The following is an 11,046-nucleotide window of genomic DNA, read 5'->3' as shown; positions in this document are numbered from 1 at the left end:
CTCCAGCATCTGCAGTTCCTACTATCTCTGAAACAAAGGGATCCACCTGGTTCTACCTGGTTCTACGAAGAATGCAGAGGGTATGCCTGGAACAAGTTCCAGCCATACCATGTCAACCAGATGAAGCTACAACACAGAGCTACTTGCATGTCAAAACGCAGAAACAGCATACGATAGGCACAGCTAAGCAATCTTATAGCCTGAAGTTTAAAAATTGTAAAAGTGTACTGATGGAGGAGGTACCCCTCTGAAGCGATTGCAGGGGCCACAGGGACTGCCTGCCTTCTTTGCATCCTCTGAATAAAAAACAACACTTTCTCCTCACAAAGGTGTCACTGGTAGGCTAGCTGCATTCAACTGGCATTCTACCTGCATAGCGAGGGGATGATCTGCTCTCAAGGAAATGCCAATAGTCTGGTAAAATGACTATCAATAGATGATTGCAATATTTGCATTTACTTCCCTCCACTTTGTCATAGAAAACTTTTTTCGGAAGTCAGTTCCGCTGATGGTAAAATGGTTTGAAGCGTGACTGTGTTGGGAAGCCAGTTCCAAGTGGCTCCCCATAATTCCACTGGTCTCCCATCAGGATCCCACTTTCCGGGAGCGGTCACTTCTCCCCCTGTGTCTCTGAAACATTTGTTTGGGCAACATTCAAGTAACATTAGCACATATCTAACATCTCTCTGCACTTAGATATCAGCCCATTCTCTTACAGTCGCCAACATTCCCACATGCAGAAGGCAACTGTGTCTTGTTGACAGCAGAGACATACTCTGTAAGATCGAGTAGGAAAACTGCCACCTTGACTTCATAAACAGAGTTCTAGGAAAATTAATAACATTAACCCTTCCATTCTGCGATAGATCAGTGAGACACAGATAAAAAGAGAGTATTAGCAGGCATTGAAGTACCTGAATAAATCAAGAGAGAACATGCCTGGACCCACACAATCTTCCCAGATTTAAAACTGACAACTATGTAATTACATACACACTTGCAGTAACAAGATTTTCCACAAAGAGTAATCAGGTTATTAGGGTTTTCAATTCAAGGGCTTGATGATTTTTTGGCTTAAAACATACCAATTCCTCCATGTCAACCCTCCACTTCATTGAAACTTTACTGATTAATCAGCTGATCATTCTGTTTGAATGTTTGGAAATAAGAATATGAAATAAGAAGGAATCTTGGCTAGCTGCAGGTTTCAAGGTGAGGGGGACGCTGGTTGTGGAGGTGCTTTAGCTGGAAAGACTGCCTCTGGGCTTTGGAATTCCAACCATTTTAAAGACAGAATAAAACAAGAGACATCACTCAAGCTGTCACACCCTCTCCCCCCTCAAACCCCACACCTACCCCATACCCCTACATGCCAGCTCATGACTTGTAAACAAACTCCTAACTACTCATCCCTCAATGCTGAACCTATGCTACCTCAAACCCCATAACTACATAGCATCAATGCAAACCTATTTCCTTTTACCCATCCTCATACCCCTCATATCCCCCATTCCATCCAATCTCCTGCACTCACACTATCACCACAAATCCTCCATGCCAAGCATTGCCATCCTTGACCTTTATCCATTCTGAATGGCCCCTCATACACAACATGCCAACCTATTACCCATACCCTATGCCAACCTACCAGGTCTGTTCTGCACACTTTGGATTCTCACAGCTCAGTGACAATATCCAACTTGAGTGGAGGCAGTCGATGATTTAAATGGCCAGCTGCCTCCATGAAATGCATGTGCAAATCCCAATGCACCATCATTCCTGTCACATGAAAATGGGAAGCGCCATGATCTGGGGCGGGAATTGTAATGCCTGGGCACAACAGCTATTTTTGCCATGAGAGAGAACTTCTCCATTGTGGTAAAAATCAAGGGCATGGTATAAAATAATGTGTGCATTCTAAAGGGGTTGCAGGAGCAGAGGAACCTGGGTATTTCACGTGCATAATTCATTAAACATGGTAAGACACATAGTGAGATCAGTAAGTGAAGTATACAGCATTCTAACTTTTACCAAGAGGTATTGTCTACAACAACATGAAGGTGTCTAGGCCCGAAACGTCAGCTTTCCTGCTCCTCTGATGCTGCTTGGCCTGCTGTGTTCATCCAGCTCTACACCTTGTTATCTCATATAAGATGCTGGTTTAACTTCAACTGGAGTATCGCATCCAGTTTTGGGCACCACAGTTTAGGGAGAATGTGAACACATTAGGTGTGCAGGAAACATTCATAGGAATGGTTCTAGGGATTAGGGACTTCAGTTATGTTGAAATTGGGGCATTCTCCTTGGAAGCAAACTTTGAAATCCCAGCCCATTACTAAGAGAACGAAGCCACAAACAACATAACTTTATGATACAAGCCCATACTCTAACTTACAGAATTAATATGAAATAGATCTGAGTTAACGGGAAAACTTTGATTGGGCACCCCATAGCCAGCCCAAGGATTTCTCAGCAACTCATTAAAATGTTCTTGGCTGCCTTTTCTAGCTGATCTGACCTACTTCTTTGACTACATTCCACTGTTTTGGCCAGGGTATGCTTCAGTCCCTAATAGAGGCACAGTGCCTGTTTCTCCACCTCGCTACTATTCACTTCCTAGCTACTCAATTGCTTCTTCCAAAATTTCATCCCACTGAATTTCACAAAGCTTGCATTCAAACGTCTAATTATTACACAATTCTAGCTGTATAGCTACTCTGTACAGAATCCTGCTAACTGTGGCTAGTCCTCTAGCCTAGCAGAATAGAGCCAGAAAACAGCAGCACTTTAACATGGAGTAACTTTGTTAGACTATCGCTTACTGACCCTTCACTAGTGTTCACTGGATTTTGAACTAGTCACTCACTTGAAAAGCCCTGCAACAAGAACTGCCCTTGCTCCTAGACAGGATTTCATGTAAACAGCAATGAAACACCTGTGTCCTGAATGCTCCAACATGCATAGATTATGGGCTGACACACAGAAATGATTACAAAGCATGGATTTTATCACACTCTCCATGAACAATCATTGGCAAGATTTTCTCAGAGCCCAGGTTTTGCTAAGCTTTAAAATAGAAGGATGAGCTTTCTACTCTGCAATGAGTCTCTCAGTCTTAATCAGTGATTATTTGCAATGTTTGAGAGTCATTAGGCGATCCATAACTATGTTCAGTCTTTCCTTCTTGGGAAATTACGGTAGAAGAACAACAACCAGCTCCTTTGGAATGACACTTCTATGCCATTGCGGCACCATTTGACACAGAAGCAAAATATCTTAAAGCCCTTGAACTGAAAATTGAGCAATCAGATTAATAAACTTGAAAACTATTGGTATGGTAAAACTGTATTTCCTGACCTAGCAGTTGAGTTAATATGGCAAGGCTGAACTGGTCCCAAGCATGTTTTCTCTTGGCTGATTCCGAATCCACAATTTTGGATGAAAGGATGGTTTAAGTTTAACTTTGAACAGTGTTGTTTCAATGAAATCAAACAATCCCTTCCCGTAGATCAATGGCAAGGAGAAAATGAGGATGCCACTATAATTTTGTAGCTTCTAGTATGTAAAAGATCTGTTTCTGAAACTGCAGTGTACGGAACTACAAGTATATTTGAGGAAAGAGATCAAAGGACGTTACAAATTCTGGCATGAAAGTAACAGTTCAGGCTGCCTTCTCACTGCAAGACCGTTGATCTTTAGTTTCTCAATGAATTGCTCACAGCTTTGTTCAATGAACGGCAATAGGAAATAAGCCTTCACATGTCACAATCAACTAATTCATCTGCACTAGCAACTCGTTTTATGGTGCATGTACCAAGTGGAGTTAACAATGAAGGCAAGGGCAGCCAATCTGATGTTTAATTAAACCTTTTAAAACATTAGATGGTGAAATGTCCCACACCAAAAATGTCAGCAAAAATGATAAATATTAAATGGAAATTCCCACAATTAGAAAAAAATCATATGATCCTTCACTGATAATATTTTCAGACAATCATAATTTTGTTTTCTGGAGAAGGGTCTAGGCCCGAAACGTCAGCCTTCCTGCTCCTCTGATGCCGCTTGACCTGCTGTGTTCATCCAGCTCTACACCTTGTTATCTCATAATTTTGTTAGTTCTGTTTTATATTTTATTCCCATTCAGCAGAAAGTGGAAATCTGATAAGCTAGCTTTCAGATCTGATGAGGTCCCTTACTCAAAGGCATAGATTCATTGGCCTTACTCGTATGTTTCTTTTGGCTGTGTGATTTGCATCAAGTTTCTTGGAATAGTTTCGTTACAAGGTCTTACCAAACTCACCTCAGAAATGAATATTCTGTCCTTTGGCACCCCTTATATCCAATTTTAGCCCCATTTGACCATGTGACATTCCAAGAGCAACTCATAACCTCGATTTACAACATCCTATCTTTACAAGGGTGTTGTGCACTGATATAAGCACTGTCAATCTGAAATTGCTGTGCAAGTTTCCTGAAGTCTGCCACAGGCATGGCAGACAAGAGACATTTGCCATTCTCAATTGTGTGTGGGGATCTGGAGGTCCTACTGAGTAGGGTGGTACACAGGAAGGATGTCCTCTTGCCCCAGGACCATCAGAGAAGGCACGACACTAGACCATGTCAGCCTGATCCGAGGTTGCTACCCGGGTCAGTGCTGTTTCAGCTGTCTGGAGGAATGCCCAACATTATAGGAAGAACATTAATGACCATCTCGACTCAACCAGAGTAAGTGCCACCATCTTCACTTGGAACCCTCACACTCACTTTATATCAGCTCCTATATGCACTTCTCACTAAGTGGTAGAATCAGGATAGCATTGGATGAAAGGAGATGCTATAGTTGCGTGATAGATTATTAATGGGTTGAGTTTGGGACGATAACACAAGAAAACTCAGTAGGTCTCATAGACCCTCCATGAAATTTGCTAAAAATGACACTTGCCAAAAAATCATAAGATTAACTCCTAATTTAGTGCTATATTTGAGTTCTGTGAGTAGCACTAGCTATCTGTAAATTTGTTTACATGTATTTAAATGAGGCTTAAAAACTCCTTGAGGTGAACAATCCAGTGTTATAGGAACAAAGAGTAGAATAGAGAAAAAATAGGCTATTTCCCAGCATCAAGGTTCTCATCACACACCGAGGCTAGAAGAACTTCTTTTAAGAAACAAGACCATCCAGAAGGTCAGTGAGTGGACAGGTTACCTTTGGAGACAAGTAGATCATTCAGAGAGAAAAGACCCTAACATCAGTAATGTAAATACTAAACGTGGTAGTCTCCAAAACAGTCAGGACAGTAGAAAACAAGTGCTGAGTAGCTTAGTAATTAGAGTTAGGAAAATAAGCTTTTAACAGGTTCCATGGAAGCAAATTAACGGGGACCCTGGTGGTGTATAGAAAATGCAGGGGGAACTGAAGAAAATAATTAGGACAGAAAAAAGAGGGCATGAAAAAAGCCAGGCACAGATAGTATAGATAGAATATTATCAGTGGTGGGCTTAAAATTGACAAATTCGCAGGTTAGGATGAATTGGAACCCAGGCTGCTTTTGGAGACAAGGGAGAAAAATATTATGATCCAAATTATTAATTTCCCTCTAGCCACAGGAGTGGTGCCAGAACACTGGAGGACAGCTAATGTGTCTCCACTTTTCAAGAAAGGTGGGTAGGGATAAACAAGAGAATTATAATCTAGTGAGTCTTACATCAGAGGTATGGAAACTATTGGAGAAAACTCTGAAGGAGAGACTTAGTCTCCAATTGGAGAGGTTAGTTTTGACCAGGGCTATTCAACATGACTTTGTCAGAAGGAAGTCATCCCTAACAAATTTGGCTGAATTTTTCAAAGAAGTAATCAGCTATGTAGATGAAAGTAGTAGAATTGATATGGTTTATACAGATTTCAGCAAGGCTTTTGACAAGGTTCCATGTGGGAGACTGATAAAAAAGGTAAAAGCACATGGGATCCAGGGTAACTTGCCAAGATGTGTTCAAAGTTGTTTTAATGGTAGGAGACAGAAGGTGGTGGTAGAAGACTGTTTGAGTGACTTGAGGCTGGTATCCAGTGGTGTACCATAGGGGTTGGTGCATTAGATATTGATGAGAATGTTGGGCTGTGAGAAGTAGGTTTGTTGATGACACAAAGATTGGTCCGATGTTTGAGAGTATAGAAGAAGGTCTTACGGTATAGAAAGATATTAATTGGTTGGTCACTTGGATGGATAAGTAGTAGATGGAATTTAACCCTGATAAATAGGAGGTGAGGTATTTAGGAAGAACTAAAAAAATAAGGAAGTACTCACTGATTGGCAGGACATCGAGAAGCTCAGAGGAACAGAGGGATCTTGACATGCTTGCCCAGAGATCCCTGAAAGCAGCAGGACAGATTAAGACAGTAGTTAATGAGGCATATGAGACTCTTGACTTTACCAGTCGTATCGTCGATTATAAGAGTAGAGAGGTCATATTGGAGCTGTACACAACTTTGATTAGGCCATAGCTGGAGTATTGTGAATAAAAACTGAAAGAACTGCAGATGCTGTAAATCAGGAACAAGAACAGAAGTTGCTGGAAAAGCTCAGCAGGTCTGGCAGCATCAGTGAAGAAAAAATTGGAGTTAACGTTTCAGGTCTGGTGACCCTTCTTCAGAACTGATCGTAGCTGGGAAAACTTTGCTTTATATGCAGAAAATAGGGAGGGGGATGGGGTAGGGAATAAATGATAGGATAGAGCCTGATGAGAGAGAAGAGTGTTAGGTAGACAAAGGAGTTGATAACGATCTGACTAGGAGGATGAATAGCTGTTAATAGGGATTGTTAGTGATTAACAATAGGTAGTGTGTAATGGCAGGCTATGTGATAACAAGGCCTGGTGTGTGGGGGTAGAGGTCTGAGACATGGGAGAGTTTAGGCCCTAAAATTATTGAACTCGACATTGAGTCCAGAGGGCTGCAGGGTCCCCAAGTAGAAAATGAGGTGTTGCTCTTCCAGCTTGCATTGAGCTTCGCTGGAACACTGCAGCAAGCCTGAGACAGAGATGTTGGCCAGGGAACAGGGTGGTGTGTTAAAGTGGTAGGCAACAGCTCAGAGTCTCTTTTGCAAGCAGAACGTAGCTGTTTTGTCCCTCTGAATTGTTTCTAATAGTTTCACCACCATTGAGATCAAACTTAGTTAGTAAGAGATAAGAAGACTTTACCATCATAGAGAGGATGACATAACAGAACACTACGGAAAGCATGAATTTAAGAATCACATATTAAGGAGTAAGTGAGTTGTGTTAGTGGTATGTTTAAGAGTCTCATGAAGAGACATTAACTAAAGAACATAGAATTGAGTGAATGCAGACATTTGCCAAAAAGAAACAGAGTGCACTTGTGCCAACTCAACAAGAAACTTTAAAGTGAACACAGAGAGGCTTGACTATTTGTAAGGTCATTGTTGAGGGTAAAAGGACTGAATCTCTATTTCTGATATTAATAAAGAATTATTTCAAATACTTCTTATATGATGTTAACATTGTTCCTTTTTATTAAAAAATTATTATTAATTTTATTAAAAATTAAAATTATTTCTTTTAGTTCATAATAAACTTTGATATTCTTTTGTTAAAAGCACATTCGTAGCCTCTCATCAGTACATTCAGTGACAAGGAGTTACCGAAGTAAACAAATTGCAAAAAAATCTTATAGTAACCAAGCCAGGTTTCACTTTGGAATCTGAATGGTCCAGTTTTGCCATTGGCTGGGAACATATCAATCGTATCAACAGATAATAAGCAATGGAACTTGGTTGCTAAGATACCGGAGTAAATCTACATGGTTAAATACTTGAAAATTCTCCAAAATTAGTGTGAGAAAAATCACAATGGATGTGGGCTGCAGGCTTTATCAAGGAATTGGGGAATGCAGTAAACATTAGAGGTCCCCACAGGTACCTGAATCAAAGTTTGAATTCAATGAACAGGATTCTGCAGCATCCTCGTCAAAGGATACTATGGAGTAATATTCTGGAGAAGCTCAGTTGTATTGTTATCGCACCACCGTGAATGTTCCATGGTTTTACTACTGATGAATGACCATTCTGCAAAACAATGGTACCCTGATCTGTCACTTTCTATTTGCAGATTGTTATACTGGTACTTCTAATTTCTAACATAGCCAACAGATATCAGGAACAAATCAGGTAATTTGAGTGATTGGTGAATTCAGTTATTTCTGTTGATTTCTAATGTACAACATTGTGTATGATGTTCCAAAAGAAACCATCTATATTTATTTGTAATATATGGAATTATTCATATACATTAAACACTTTCCAGCAAATGAGAACATTTTTTTACGGTAAGCAATTGATGCAGATGAATTATAGCGCAATATTTGTGCATATTGCACTTGATATGGTAAGTAGAAACTTAATTTTAAAAGTCATCCTTCTCTGTTTTGTTCCCCTGATTATAAGTTGAAAGCTGCCAGTAGTTCATTGACTGAAAGAATTGACTCCTAAAATAGAATGTGGCTTCAGCAGCGACACCAGGTTACACCAGCTATATGCATTTAAACAAGAATGCTGGAGTAACTCAGCACATCTGGCAGCATCTGAGGAGAGGGAAAATGTTAATGTTTCAAGCCTGGTATGAATCTTCTCCACGGATGCTAACAGACCTGCTGAGTTTCTCCAGCATTCTCTGTGTTTGTTTCAGATTTCCAGCATTCAAAGTATTTTGCCTACTTAATACTTTCACTTCAGAATTTAACATGTGTGCAACACCTCATCTGCGTGTCCTTTCCTGGACATTAGCAGTGGTTTTGCACCCAAATTTTGAAGTCAAATGTCCGTAAGAATGAAACTATTATAACCTTCAGTAATTCCTGAGAAAGTAGACTGTTTGGGAATCCCTGGTAGTAAGATTGCAACAAAATGTTTGGAGTTGGAGTTTTAGTTTCAGAGTTAGATTTGGGTTTAATTCAGTTTAGAACTAGATTTTGGTCAAGCATTGACCTAAGGTTTAGGTTTAGGTGCAGCCTGGCTAGAGTTAATTAGTTAGGCTAGTTTTAGGACAGAATTTTGGATTCAGTTACTGATTTTCAGTCAATGTTATTTTCTTAAAGAGGACTATCTGTTTAATGTTGAAAGTTTCTGCTGCATGAATTTGCACAGGAGAACATGGAGTCATAGGAATCAAAGTACCAATGTATTTTGTTGTTTCTTAAAGCAAAGACTTTTAGATTTGGACAATCATTGTAAAATAACATGGCGCACAGCTTGGATAATATCTAGGTTCTTGTTTACTGTTTACCAGGGTTTTGTATTAGAACTTTGTGGATCAGCCAAAGAAGCACCATGAGCTCCAGCAAGAGAACTTTGCACTACTCACAAAGAATCATGATTTCATTATTTAATCTGAATAGCAATTTGGCTTGCTTTTGAGTCTTGTGGCTTAGCTCAACTGGATATAGCCACAGTATCATATCCTTACCATGGTCAAAGACTGAAACAGAATGAACACTGCTGAACTCCCATTACTTGACAGAAAATACAGTAAACAATCTTCTTAAACATAGATAGAAAGATATGAATTATCTATTGGGAACTGTTGACAACCCAAGGGCAGAATTTTAACTGCTAAAAGGTTTGGGTTGGGATTCAAGCAGGGTTGAGGGGGGATGTTTAAATCTCTGATAAGTAGCCTCAAGTCAGAACTCGACATGATCCTTTTGGGTTTAACCTGAACATTTTGAAGCTGAATGGGAAATCTCCATAATCAATATATGGGAAGATGCAGATCTCTCAGGATTTCTGATTTTAATAGCCAGCTCACAGGTTTCCTGAGCTGTGTACAGGTTGCCAGGTCCAACTAGGCAAGAACACAGCAAAGTGTTCTTCTTTTGTGAAAATGACAGGTTGGGAGGTCTGCAAACAGTAAAGCCAACATTGCTGGAATCAAAGATACCAAGCTGTAGAGCTGGATGAACACAGCAGGCCAAGCAGCATCAGAGGAGCAGGAAGGCTGACATTTCAGGCCTAGACCCTTCTTCAACCTGTGCTGAGAAGCTGGTTCTCACAGACCACATTTTGAGAATGTGCTTAACCATATTCTTGAAATTCAGGACACTTGTCTTGAACTGTTATCAGCCTTCACCACTGTATGGGATCAGCCTATGCAGTTCTAAACTTGGATCATTGATAAAGAACAAGTGAAGCAGAAGCAGCAATACCATAAGACCATCAATGCCAGCAGCAGCAGTCTCCTCTTCATCCATATACCATTCCACAGGAATATGAAGGGAGAAAAAGAGATTCAGCATGAAGGAAATGAACCTCCTAAGCCAAGGTCTGCAGGCAGAGGTCTTGGTCCATCTGAGCGGCAGCTCCCAAGGAAATGCAGATTTTCAAGGTAAGACATTGCCAACATCTGCATTCTCCTGACCCAAGTGAGCACACATTGCCAGTGGTTGTCAAGGTGATGACCACTAGAGGTCTGAGGTACTTGATCCATTGAACAAGTTATCCAGATGAACAATTTATCCAAATTTCAATCTCTCAGATCCCACAGCTAAGCCTGTAGGAAAGAGCAATAGACATGTAGGGTGGGTGGGGCACCATCTAGATCTTCTTTCCATTCCTGTAGTTTCTGAAACCTTAAGAATCTAAGCCTGATTCAACAACAACTGACTTTCCAATCTTCGCTGGTCTCCCTACTGTCTCGGTGTCTGTTCAGTTGAGATTCTGCTGCAAGTTTTCTTGAGCAGTTATCAGGTTATCCTATCTTTTTACTGAAGGCCATATTTTTGCTGATTTGGGAAGACCTGATGAACCATTCAATATAGTGGGTGGGACTAGGAACAGAAGTCTGGCCCCCATTCCTGACAGATTCAAGTTTTGCTGATAGGGGCAAGTGGACACTACAGGATGGAAACCCCAATTCAGCAGGTCCATTTCAGTTTAGTGGTACATTCAAAAATCTCTATTCCGGCTGTTTGCAGAGCTTTAACGTATAGTGTGGGAATCACAAACTGATGAAGTAAACATAAACTCTCTGTAAGGATGG

General features: G+C 40.5%; 1 protein-coding gene across 1 annotated transcript in view; it reads right to left on the bottom strand.

Annotated features, from left to right (window-relative positions):
* LOC109923322 (integrin alpha-2-like) overlaps positions 1-11,046 on the bottom strand; it is a 147,438-nt gene that overhangs the window by 98,041 nt on the left and 38,351 nt on the right. The window lies entirely within an intron of this gene.

Source organism: Rhincodon typus, chromosome 1, assembly GCF_021869965.1.
Source record: "Rhincodon typus isolate 14 chromosome 1, sRhiTyp1.1, whole genome shotgun sequence".
In the NCBI taxonomy this organism is placed as follows: domain Eukaryota; kingdom Metazoa; phylum Chordata; class Chondrichthyes; order Orectolobiformes; family Rhincodontidae; genus Rhincodon; species Rhincodon typus.
The sequence above is the reverse complement of the archived record's forward strand: the minus strand, read 5'-3'. Positions and strand labels throughout refer to the sequence as shown.